This window comes from Diorhabda carinulata, chromosome 2, assembly GCF_026250575.1.
Source record: "Diorhabda carinulata isolate Delta chromosome 2, icDioCari1.1, whole genome shotgun sequence".
NCBI lineage: Eukaryota > Metazoa > Arthropoda > Insecta > Coleoptera > Chrysomelidae > Diorhabda > Diorhabda carinulata.
Genome location: NC_079461.1, coordinates 24,318,911 through 24,332,353, shown reverse-complemented (window position 1 = coordinate 24,332,353; position 13,443 = coordinate 24,318,911). Strand labels below are relative to the sequence as shown.

Below are 13,443 nucleotides of genomic sequence, written 5' to 3'. Positions count from 1 at the left end.
TCGTTGGTTGTGTAACTGAAACTGGCAAAATGTTATATATAAGAGTTATATGAAATGAATAACTTTTCTCTAATATGTCCTATATATTATAATACAATCACTGCTTTCACCTCTTATAATCTTAGAAAAATTAAGTGAAAGTTCATTAAGCAAAATGGAAAATATATAATTGATTGAAAACTATTCTTTTTTAGAAGAAAGTGTTTTATTTTATAGTACGACATTAAAATACTTTGTCGCCAACCAATACAAGACGCAATTCATTTAACGAATAAATTTTATTTCATATAGTTAGCGACTACGACGAAATTTATCTGACTAATGGTTTGCTATTGGAGGTAAGAATGGTTTCAGGGAACATCTGATGGAGAGTTCTTCACTACACTACGGATTATATACTCTCTTAATTTGCTCTGATAAGATGGGATAACATCGGAACTGGTCAGTCGATTTTGCCTCTCTTCGCAAATGCATGCCATTAGAGATATCGACAACAATGTTGATCAACGTCACTTTCTATGAAAAAGATATAATTCGGTATTTGCTGTGATGTTGGTCCGGAAAGTAGTTGTTCTCCTTTTGAGGAACGGCAGACCCTATTTCAGAGTGATTAAAATTTGAAGCAATGTCAGATGTGAAAATGATGATCCATCAATTTATATTAGTCCTCCATTTTCAAGTGATGGGTTACTACTGCACTGAAAAATATATGATACAACTTGACATTTGATGAAATCATTCAAGAAAGATGCGGTATACAGAACTAGGAAACTTGAAATATAATTGTCGCGAACATGGAAGTTATGAGGAGAGAATGTTACAATAAAATCGTGTATTGAAATGAATATAAATATTTACAATGTATGACGGTTTTTAAAGTATAGAGCATATTTTTTCGTTCATTCGTATAGATCGTATCTTGTAAAAAGACATTTAACATTCAGTTTTCAACTTGGTTTAGTGTTCAGGTATAGAGAGTTTTGTTTTTGGTACAATAATAAATTGAGTTTCTTCTTTCTCATTGTTGCTTCATAATTGTTTAATCAAGAAATTGTATAGTGTGTGTCTTAATTCAATTATTCATGGAATGAAAGTAATTATATTTGATATATGTTTTCAATTTAAAAAATGTAGATGAAAACTTTGCTGATATACCTTGAGAGTTATAATCATGTATATCTCAGTCCCAAATTTTGTCCGGAAAACACCAAGTGCAATTCTCCGACTTAGTATCCTAGATAGGTAAAGTCAAAGAAACAATAATAATCCAAAGCACTTAATAAAATATGCATGAACATTTGTAAAAGTCTTCTGGTTTTTAATATTCGTTTTCAAGATCCCAAAAAAAAATCGATTTCAAGAATATGTGGATTGAGGATTTAAAAAGAGTTAATTGAGCTCCACCTGAAGGAGATGTAATCTGCTCTGTTTACTTTGAACAAACTTGCTTTTCTTAATCATTGTAAAGGTTCATCTGTTCCTCCGCCACTAAATAAATAAGAAGTGAACTACGAATAATATGGAATATAATTCAGATGATTGTTGTTAGTTTGAATTGATTGATTTTTTCAATTTGTCTGAAATTACTATGGATATTATTATTTCTTTCCTGATACAAATCACATATCGAATATAATAAATGCTATTTCTAAAAAACATATAGATGATAGGTTCCGTTTAATGGTAAAACTAACTAAATTTCAATTGAACAAACAGATAAAATGAAATAATTCTCTTTTAAAAAAGAAATTTAGTTGATATATTATAAATAAAATTGATGTATTCAATGATCAATATTATTTTAATCAGCAATAAATTTATTACTAATGTTATAATTTTATATTTTTATGAAGGGAGGTGCTGATACCAATAACCGCACTGCAAGTTTCACTTGCACGCGCCTATAAGCTCACTTATGCGTATTCTCTACCTTTTCCAAGACTGATCCGAAAAATAGATATTAAGTAGAGAGTTAACGTTTTTCCCATTGAGTTTCTGAAATAATTGAAAACAAATGGAGCTGGTACTTTGGATGGAAAACGTTCGTTGTACCGTTTTCCGACTTTTCAAAATTCTCTAATAAATCCTAACTTACTATAAACTCACAATGAACGGTATAAGAATTTGAGAGATTTTATATTCTGGTATTTTAGTTTAAAGTCCACTAGAGTAAAAATAAAACATATACACATTAATACCTTCCATAAATACTATACATGCATATTTCACGTGAATAAAAGACCTTCCCATTTAAACCGCACAACAATGCAAACATCAAAGTATCCTTTTGTATGCAGAAATAACTAACATGTAATAATTCTAACTTTGGAACATTGAGGTCCGTTTTTACCTTTTTCATTTTCTCGCGACATGCAATATTACTGCAGACTAAAAATAAACTTAGGCCAGTTAATATATGGTTTAAAAGAATTACATAATTTTGTGTGTATAAGAATTATTTTTTGTAGAAAGTTTTTTTTTCAATTTCGTATAGATACTTTCGTCGTTCAATTGTGTACACTGGATTATAGATCTGTTACAGAAGAAATTTTTTTGACTACATATCAATCATATAATTGGAAGATTTTCATCATCTGACTTTGATTTATGTGGGTATAAACTTAAAAAAGATATGTAATTACTAAGAATTATAAGTTCTTAAAAACTCTGAATGCCCTTCATAGTCCGACGTCATATTCGTATCTCACAAACCCTGGTAACGCCCTTCCATGACGTGTAAGTCCTGAGGTATACCCTCTCTCTGTTCTTCGTGCATATCTCCTAAATTTTATGGAAAACTGTTCAGGTTACAATAGATTTCCACGTTCATACTGTACCCCATATTTTTAAATTGTAGCAGAAGATCTCCTACAAGTTTTTTATTTCTGCATCACAGAGAAGAAAGCTGTCAAAGTCTTTAGCTTTAATTTATTTATAGAATTTCTAAATTGAGTATCTTTCTGAAGTTGCCTAATTTGGGGGAAATAAAAAAAATACTGGATTAAATCTCTTTATAGTGAGCTGAGTAAATTTTTGGCAAAATTTGGAAAATCAGTTATCGGTCTTTATCTAGTTACTCAACAAACTGTTTCATGCTACCCAAATTTATATATAATGGTAGGATGATAATTTTGTCATGAACTTCTAATGAATTCTTGACTACACTTATTTCTAGACTCCATAAATTCACTGGAGGGTGAGTTTTTTCTTATCTAATATTTATACTTAGTTCTACTGTTTCAAAGTCATAAAAACCGAGGGAACTTAGTGTAATCACTTAGTTGACCGAGAAGAATGTTCACTTGTGATAATAGTATTTTATTATCCTCAAGACTAATAAAATGTTACAATATTCTTACAACTCTGTACTCTGGGCAATAGGTACCAATTCAGTCTACGTTATGAACTGCCAAAGAATAAACACCAGCCATTAGATTCGTGTTGTTTTAAGCCCATGTTTTTGATATCTGAACAAAAGGTATTACCGTTTTCTTCGGATAAGTAACGCCGTAATTCTTTATCTCTTTCAAGGTAAAAATTTATTTCGGTGTCTGAGTAATGCAGATTTTTATCTTGCAGTCTCGATGCTAACAAGCTGAAGCTTCTTAAAAAAGATTTAAATCTCTTACAAAATCATCTCATTTACTCATTTTGGAAAAAAAAATTATCTTATTTGACATAACTTCAAAATTTTGTTATGAACTTGGTTCTTTAATGCCTTGTTCTAAGGGATCAGATCACTAAAGAGTCAGATGAGCGCTACACTGGACATTGAATACAACTAGTACTTGTATACTATTTCAAGCGTTTAAACCGTTAACATTCACGCTATGAAAAAACAATTTTCAAGATATTTCATGGATGCGGCCGAATCGTTAGTGTTCCAAATTTAAAAGTACTTTTTTCAGACTTTTCTATAATCTTAAGTATTGCACACACTATTCACAATCACAAATGGTAGGACAAAACTTCTTACTTTTATCCAAGAGCGTACTAACAATTTTTCACCGACTGTGATGTAACTTATATTCACCACATAAATAGTGACAATGATCTGGGTTGCTTCTTTTTTTAACTACTGACGCAAAAACTTTCATTTATACGCTTCAATAATAAAAATAAAAAAACAAAAAATTTCGAGATTAGATTTGTGGTTGAACAATTTCAACCACAAAATACGCGGCAACAGACAAAAAGTTAAATTTTTTGAACTAGTGTTATACGAGGGTGGCAGATAGTTGAAACATTGATGTGTGATGATTTTCTATGACCTCGATTTGGATTAAATCAACAGCAGTGTGTCAATCATCTTGCTTCGACTTTTGGTGATGAAGCACCAGCAAATTTCGCTAATTTTTCGAATTCAATTACGGTCACACTTCGCTACAGAATAAATTTCTTGAAGGTCGTCCAAAATTGGCTGATGTGCGCTGATGTACGCCATGTGACATACCGAAAGATTGAGGCGTACTTGAGCATTAGTCCCATTTGCATACATTCATGATGCATGAACATTTGGTCAAAAAGATTTGTTGGATAGCGCATAATTTGACAAACGCTTAAAAAAAGCTCTTGTCGATGGGGCAAAGGAATGCTGGAAAAATTCATTCACGATGCTTCAAAAAGACTATGAATATGAAACCGAAACTAAATAACAATCGATTGTATAAATCTTCCAAGACGAGCCAACACCACCAAAAGTTGTTCGCGCAAGGAACAGTTCGAAGCAAAAGGTATTTCGGAATAACTGGACGTGTCGCTACCGCCTTGTTTGGCACCCAATGATTTTTTCTTATTCCTGCAAATCAAAAAGAAATTGTCCGTATCCAAAATGAATTTTCTCATTATATTCATTGGAAGTATCAAATTAGTGAAAAAAATTTTCGAATGCTTTTTGTAAAAGTATAAAAAATATATCTTTTATATTGAAAGATATTTGATATGAGAAATGCTTTTGAGATGAATCAAATGCTATTATTTGCTTCTTGAGAATTGAAATTTAACTATATAAAAAATTGGTAAAATTGGCAAAAACTGTACATGAAAACAATGTATGCAAAAGTGAGCGTTATATGTTGATGGTTTCTACAAAGCATGCTAATGAAACAAGCATCGAAAAACGATCATGAGTCGCGAGCCGTTAAGCACTTCTTTCGAAATTTTATTTATAGCTGCTATGGAAATGGTCATATTTACCGATTTCCACATCACTGTAGCTAAATAAGAAAAATGCTGCTGTTGGTGATTTAGAAGATCCAAAATTGAGGAAAAATCTTTATCCGGACATAACAGAAACAGAAAGTCATGAGATGAGACTAGATGTTGTACAGTGCAGGGAAAAAAATGAAAAAAAAAACTTATTTAAAAACGTAAAGTAGAAACAGTGGTAACTTTTTGCAGTGTATGTTTTTTAAAACCACACTACTGTGGGCAGTTTCAATCTTCCTAGCATGAAATTGGCTCTAATGTGGCTCGATTGCAATTCAGGTACTTCGTTAAATGAAGATGCTTGTAATCTTAAACAGATGGATCTTCGTACCATTCACAAATGTACATCTGGTTAAAACTTGAATTAAATTGAACATTTTGAAAAAAAGAGGTACAGAAAAATAGTAAAAAGCCAAATGAACAATGACAATAAAATGTATATTATAAGAATTCTCGATTTACATAATCGAAAACTATAATATTTCACTTTAACTCATAAATTATTTAGATCGAATCGTTATTCTTTCAATAGAAAATTGGTGCTGTATATATTCTTTTCTCCATTTAAAATATGCCAATATTGAATCTGAAATATCCGGTTATTCCATATAGAGCTAATTATAATTTTGAATTCGTTTGAATAATTTGGTACTCACATATCACAAAATCTAGCACCTTTTCTAAAACGAAAAAAATGTTAATCTATAAAATATTGTCGAATCAATGGTGGGTAATGCGTTGTAAGAGAATATAGCAAGCAGATAATGGAACGTGGATAATCTTTTCCATATATGATGATATTTTAAAAAATCTATCAAAACTATTAAAAATAAATATATTACTTCATACAAAATAAGACGAATACTGAATATTATTTTATAATTACAGTACGATTATAAAAAAAATGCTAATAGTAATAATCAGAAAGAAAAAAAAGTCCGCATTCTTTTGACAATCTCAATATAATATTATATATATTTGACGAGAGATGAGAACACTTTTCTACTGGCATTGACGAGTCCTACTTATATTCTTCCATTCTCTAAAATTGCCATTTATAAAGGCGGAGTGGTTTTCAGCTTTTCCGTCACATTTATGATATATCCGGATGACTTTGATAAAAATGTTTGTGAGTATAAATGTCATGGTAATGTATACCTACCTCGAACAATTGAAGCTTTTCTTCGGTAAACAGGAAAGTTTTACATCCTTTTTTTATTTGAAACAAATTGGATAATACAAACTACCTTGAATAAAAGCACGATATGATAAAAGGTAAAAATTATATAACAATATTTAGTTAGTTGGTTTTGTGAAAATGAATTTGTAATGTCAATAAAAATGGCAAAAATCGAAAAAATAGACGATAAACAATGTGAATTACAGAAAGTTTAGGGTAAAGAGAAAAGTGAAGGAAAAAAGGGGCAAATTGGAAATATGTAATAAAAATTATTATTCTTGATGATACTTGATTGACACTTCCGAAATGCTTTATTGTCAAAAAATTTTCAGACAAAAACTTGTAAAAACTAATAAACAAACATAAAAATAAATAAATAAAGATAAAACAAATTAAATAAAATTTCAATTTACGGAATTAAACCATAATTATAGGTGATAGTAATAGGTAATAATTAGTATATAAGTCCATAGCAAAAATTGAACCAGTGTAGCATGCACGGAATTAAATATTATATAATATAAATTATTGCGGAATGCAAGAAAAGATTATACCGATTTGATTTCAATTGGCAAATGTAATATCTTTTCTGAAACTGTAGAAGAGTGCTTACGAATTAGACAAACGGATTCAAAGATGAATAAAGAAGGAAGAGTAAGAAGTCCGATTAAATACCTAATATCTAGTTTGAAGTTTCGTTCAAATTGAGTCGCACCACACGTACCCCAGAAGGGAAGGGCATATCGGAGATGCAACTCAATAAAGCCAATTCTTTGGAAACTGATCTCAGCGTAAAACAGGAGGAATTTAATTTTTTAGATAAGGCAGCAATATGTAACAACAAGCTCTCAGATTTTTACAGATTCAACCACGTCAATGGTGGTCAGTCAGTCAGTACTAGACTGTCGAATTGGGCTAAAACGGATATCTGAAGCACTGAGTATTTCATACAAACGCGTACATCATATAGTTGACCAAAAGGGTGCAAAGGTAGAAGTATTGCGTTCGATCTGTGCTCGATTTGAAAACGATATAAACTTCTTAAACCGAATTTTCACTATAGATGAGACTTGGGTACATTTCTACGATCCAGAAACAAAGCGACAATCGATGGAATGGCGACACTCTGGTTTTCCAAGACCTAAGAAGTTTCGTGCCCAAAAATCTGCTGGAAAAGTTCTTACTTCAGTTTCTTGCGATTGCCATGGAGTAATCATGATTGATTTTTTGGATAAGAGTAGAACAATAACTGAAGATTACTATTCGACATTACTGACCACTCTAAGGGAAAAAATTACGGAAAAAAGGCGCAGAAAGCTATCCAAAGGTGTTTTGTTTTTGCAGTACAACGCCCCTGTGCATAAATCTCATGCTTCTATGCAAAAAATTCGTGATTTGGGGTTTGTTTTACTAGAACACCCCCCTTATTCATCAGATTTGTCTCCATACAACTATCATCTCTTTTCTCAACTGAAAAAAAGTTTAAAAGGTTGTAAATTTTCTTCCAACGAGGAGGTAATAAAAACTGTGGAGGTCTGGTTTGTAGAGCAAGAAGAAAGATTTTTTCGAGAGGTCTAGAGACGTTACTGGTTCACTGTAATAAATGTATCCAATTAGGAGGAGAATATTTTGAGTAATAAAATATTTTGGATTTTTATTTGAATCTATAGTAGGCTAAGAATTTTTCAATATATCCTCGTAAGATCTCATGATCTGTTAGTTTTGAACGTTTCTCTGTATCAGTTCCTGGGAAGTGGACAGCTGTCCATCCATTTCTTTGGTGGTCGTCCGGGTTCTCTTTTCTCTATTGGTTTCCTTTCAAATACGATGCGTGGCAGTCTACTCTCTTCCATTCTTCTCACGTGGGCGTACCAGTATCTTTTTCTTTGTCTCCCCCATCTTACGATGTCTTGCACCCCACATTGTTCCCAGATGTCAGTGTTCCTGATTCGATCTACTCTTGTTTTTCCTATAGCCCTGAGCGTTTTCATTTCAGCTACCCGAAGCATGCTTTTCTTTTTGTTGATTTCCTCTGGCTTCTATTCCGTATGTCATGATTGGCCTGAAACAACTCTTATAGATCCTGGTCTTGCTATCCTTTCTCATTTATTCGTTCGCCCATATTATCTGCCTTAAGCAGCCCGATATGACAGTGTCTTTGTTCATCTGGCTTCTTAGGTCCTTCACTGGGTCGTGATAACTCGGCAGATCCATACCCAGGAATTTAAATTGTGCGACTTGTTCGATGATTTTGTCCTGAACTACTGATATCGTACGGGCTTTTTAGCAAGGGTTATGCTTTTCGTTTTTTCTGTGGGTATAGTCATCTTCATCGCATGGCTGACCTGGCAGAATTTGTGTAGTTGTAGGTCATTCTGCTTTTCTGCGAAAATAGCTGCATCGTGGGCGTAGCATACCATGCTGATTCTTTTATTCTGTCCCATTCGGTATCACATATTTAGTGATGATACTTCCTTTACAATTCTATCCATTAAGAGATTGAACAGAAATGGGCTGAGTATGTCGCCCTGCTTAATGCCTGTTCCGTATAAGTGTCTCCTGCCTTTACTTTGTGTTGTTCGTATTGAGACTGCGGACTGCTCTTACGATGGTGTCTTGTGTTTCTTTTGATATTAGTATATTTATGATGTCGGCGGTTTCTATCAAATGCCTTGGTCAAATCGAAGGGCAGACATACGCTGGTGTATTAAATTCGATCGATTTTTTTCTTTTAGTTGTTTAATAATGAATATGGCGCCGGTCGTGGATCTGTTTCGTCTGCTATTATAACATATAACATTATTACTACGATTTAATTCATTACATTAAATAGTAATGTGACATACCACGAAATTCAGACTTATTTAGATGGTTGACAACATACTACATAATTATCTGGCTGTACCAAATGTTCAAAAAAACGCTTGTATTAACTACTACATCAAAATATGAAAAGTTTACTCTAAAATTGCATGAAATAGTCCTCATTTTCAGAGGTGATGAATTATAAATCTGTGGACAATGCGGTCCATATGTATGGAATAAATTCACTTTTGCGTCATAATGTACTAAGTAAAAACACCTGAAACAAGTAGTTTTTACTCTTAAATTGACAATTTGATAATTTTTACTCCCCTCCAGCATCCCCTCTGAATTATAAGCACCCCGTCGAAAATTTTAAATGAAAATGAGGATTGTGTGGCACCTTGTTGGAAAGGGATGTCAGTACTCGGTCAGCAATATAAAGTTTTTAAAATTTGGTTCACTCATAACTGAGAAAATGAATTCTTAAGCTGTAAAATTTTGATAACGTCTCTATCACAAAATGAATGAATGAAGATAATAATGAAATATAATATTTTTAATGTATTTTTCAATTTCAATTGAATTAAATGTTCAAAATGACCATCATTCACTTCTTGAGAAGAACCGAGGTGGTTTTGGAATTCTCGTACAACATTTTTATTGCCCCAGGGGTTATTTTGTTTATTTCTTCCGTTATCCTAACTTTTAAATCATCAATATGGTCTGTTCTACTAAAATATTCTTTAGAAATAATCAGGTGTTTTCATATCTATCCTGCTAAATATCTGAAAAAAATCTTTAAAGATACTAAAATATTAGTCAAAAAGGCACATAAATAATTTATATGAATCTAGTAGGCTGCTGATATTTAGGTATTTAAAGTTACTAAAAAACGTCATTATAATATTTCTAGGCGTATTAAATTTAATTATGGCTAATTAGTCCGAGACTCAAAGAATAAATATTTCAATTATAATTGGTTGTGGTAATACAACAAGAACTCAAAAGGAGGTTTGTGAAATTTTTAATAATAAATACCCTGGCCAACACGTTTCGCAATCTACAACATAATTGAAAAAAAGTTTCATGAAACTGAACATGTAAAAAATATTAAAAAAAAATAAAAAATAAAAAATTTTCGTACTGTAAATTGTTAATTTAAGAATAAAAATCGACCTCTTCCATGTTTTTTTCACATGTTACACAATAACGCTAAAATTGAATTTATTCCATACATATGGATCGCATTGTATAATATGTAATTCCAAAACTCAACAGTAATCAACTCACCACATATGAGTAAATGGTTATCTGTTGTTTTGCCATTGCGTCTCATTTGGGTACATTGTCGTTAGAGCAACGTAACATGGTTGTTGCTACATAACAATTTGTTTACCACCAGTTATTGGAGATATTCTGAAAACATCAGAGAAGAAGTAATTCATCATTTATGATGACAATGTAAGCTCTCACACTTCTATTCAAGCAATAGGATGACTTCTTTTTAGCACCGCTTTTATAAAAAAACCGTTTTCTTCCCTCCACAGTGGAAACAGAATTATTGCTTATAAAAGTGGTTCAGACGCATAGAAAAGGGTGTTATACTTGATATAGACTATTATGGGAAGCTGTAAAACTATTTGCAATCATGAATACTTCTTTTGTTTGCTATGCTAAGTTTATATAGCAACCCGAATTACGAAAATGTAATGATGAAAATACACAAATATTCTTCATTTTTAATTTCATACCCTCCAACGAATCATTTAGATCATATTTGTGTCTTGACCAACATTCAGCGGTTTTCAATTTTTCCACCTACCTAAAATCATCTTTCGCTTCTGTTAGATTCAACTTTTTTCTTAATTTTTAACATTAACGAGTAAATGTGATTTTTTTTAATTCAATCGATATTCAAAGTCAAGTATTAATATTAAGAATCGTATATAATGCTAATGATTATAAATTCACTTTCTTTTTATATTAAATTTCTCATAAAATCAAAGGAATAGATATAGATTAGATAAAGAAAATATATATAGACCTGAGAGAAAAGGAAGAAATCGTGATGATAAGCTCATTGTAGTCCCAGGTACTTCTGCGAAGATTGAAGTACGACCATGAAATATACGGATTTCATAGCAAGGCAGAACTAAACCAGCGTTTTCAAAGAAAAAATATTAAAATATCATTATTTTGCAGGATTGGGAATGACGCACACAGATCTGTTGTTTATAGAAATCAAAACTGATGCAACAATTAACCAACTCCTCAAGAAATTCATATCTATAATCATAAAACTAAGAACTAAGAGAAAATGATGATGAGAGAATATGATCATATCTCCCTATCAGTTAATTCAATTTAATTTATTTATATCCAGAACAGTTAACATAATGAAACTTTAGCTCAATCCATGAAATCAATTCCCAGGCAGACAGCAAGTTTAACAATGTAAGTGAAGTAATAATTTCTGAAACTATCACGGCGTTTTGCTTGATGAATATACAGCAACAGTAATAAAGAACAAGCCTATTTGGAGCTCTTCTGATAACAGATCAGAGATCTGATAGCTGGGGACGTCACTGATTTACCGAGTTCAGAAACATGTAATAACGACAACTCACGTTCATACTGGGGTCTACAAATTAATTACACCGGAATTGGAAGGAAAGTGTGAAAGCTCCGGGATTTTGCGGTGCTTTCGACGTGTCACGTGATTAAATTCACTAGAGATAGCTTGACGAAGTTTGTTCTCAAACAGGAGAGAAATTTCGTATGTTACATGCTGTAGTCCAGAAATTATAACTCGATTAACGCGTATTATAAATTCATCTGCATTATAACGATCTCTCCGATGAATGTTGTGGAATACTACATATTAAAAGAGGTGATATAGTGCTTATGACAAGCGGTGAAATAAACAGAGGTGATATAGTTTAAAAAATATGTTTTAATAAAACTCGAAGTAATTAGAATCAACACAATATTTAATATAACAATTGGAAAGCTTTGAATACAAGTTCAACACGTATTAAAATATTGACAAAACATGAACTGTGAAACCATATTTTATCAGAAATGTGATTCGCAATCAAAATATGATACGGAAACAATGATCAGATGGAAGACACAAAGAAAACAAAACTGTAATCTATCTGTATAAGACGTTATAAAGAACAAATTGAAAAATATAATGAATACCACTAATCTTATTTTTTTTTAACTGCTTTACCTGAAAACAGATAATTTTGATAACTCAGTAGTTTAAACCAAAACATAATGAACCCATAAAAATATTCCTCAATAACAGACAATTTGTAAAGTATCTGAAAAAACCTTCAGTTGCTCTATTCTGATAGCAAAGAGCAAATACATTTTTGAACGTCTGCTGAAAATCTCACTTGGGGTAATACGAGAATTAGCTTCGACCCCAATTTATAAATAAAAAAAATTTATCCTCAGGACACATTTTAACCTTCTATATATAGACACACGAGACTGACTTTTTTTAAGCTCGCTTACTTTAGAAGCCAGAAGTCGAGAGAACCACATTTCAGTATCATCTAAAGGATCGTGTCTACCAAAGAATGGTCATTAAATACACGCGTGTAAGACAGCTACTTTCAATGAATATTCACAAAGATTTGGTGTTTACACTAGGATATTCATATCATATGATATGGTGAAACACTGTTTCTTGAATTTAGTTGTAGTTGATAATCGTTTGAAGCAGAACGTGCAGGTGATATTTTTTTAAAAGTTCACGATTCCGTGTTGCAAGGTCGATGGGTCAAATTATGCAATAAATAATTCAGATAGTCGTCTCTGAGATCATATGCATAATATATTCAAACTGGACTTAAGAATGTCGTCTATACAATGGGTACCATTAGTGTTAATAGCTGCTCACAAGCAAACGAGAAAAAACATATGCAGTTATCTTGACGCAGTATTGTAAAGACAAAGTGAACTTTCTTGGTAGATTGATACCTCTCACTATGGTATCGACATCAAACATTCAAAGAAGGAAGCATCGAGGTTCGTCACGCCGAAATAATCAAGATGCCACCTTCAGTAGGGCTAACCATATTTTTGGATGTTGAAAGCGTAATTTTAACATAGCTACGAAACGTAACTATGAGTACAGATGCCTATTATACCAATTTCATTTAAAAATCATGTATGTGAATCAAAATGAAACGTCGAGGGAAGTTGCACCTAGGTGTTCCCTTGCATCAACACAACAC

General features: G+C 32.0%; 1 protein-coding gene across 2 annotated transcripts in view; it reads right to left on the bottom strand.

Annotated features, from left to right (window-relative positions):
• Positions 1-13,443, bottom strand: part of LOC130903759 (glucose transporter type 1) — a 555,907-nt gene that overhangs the window by 345,777 nt on the left and 196,687 nt on the right. The window lies entirely within an intron of this gene.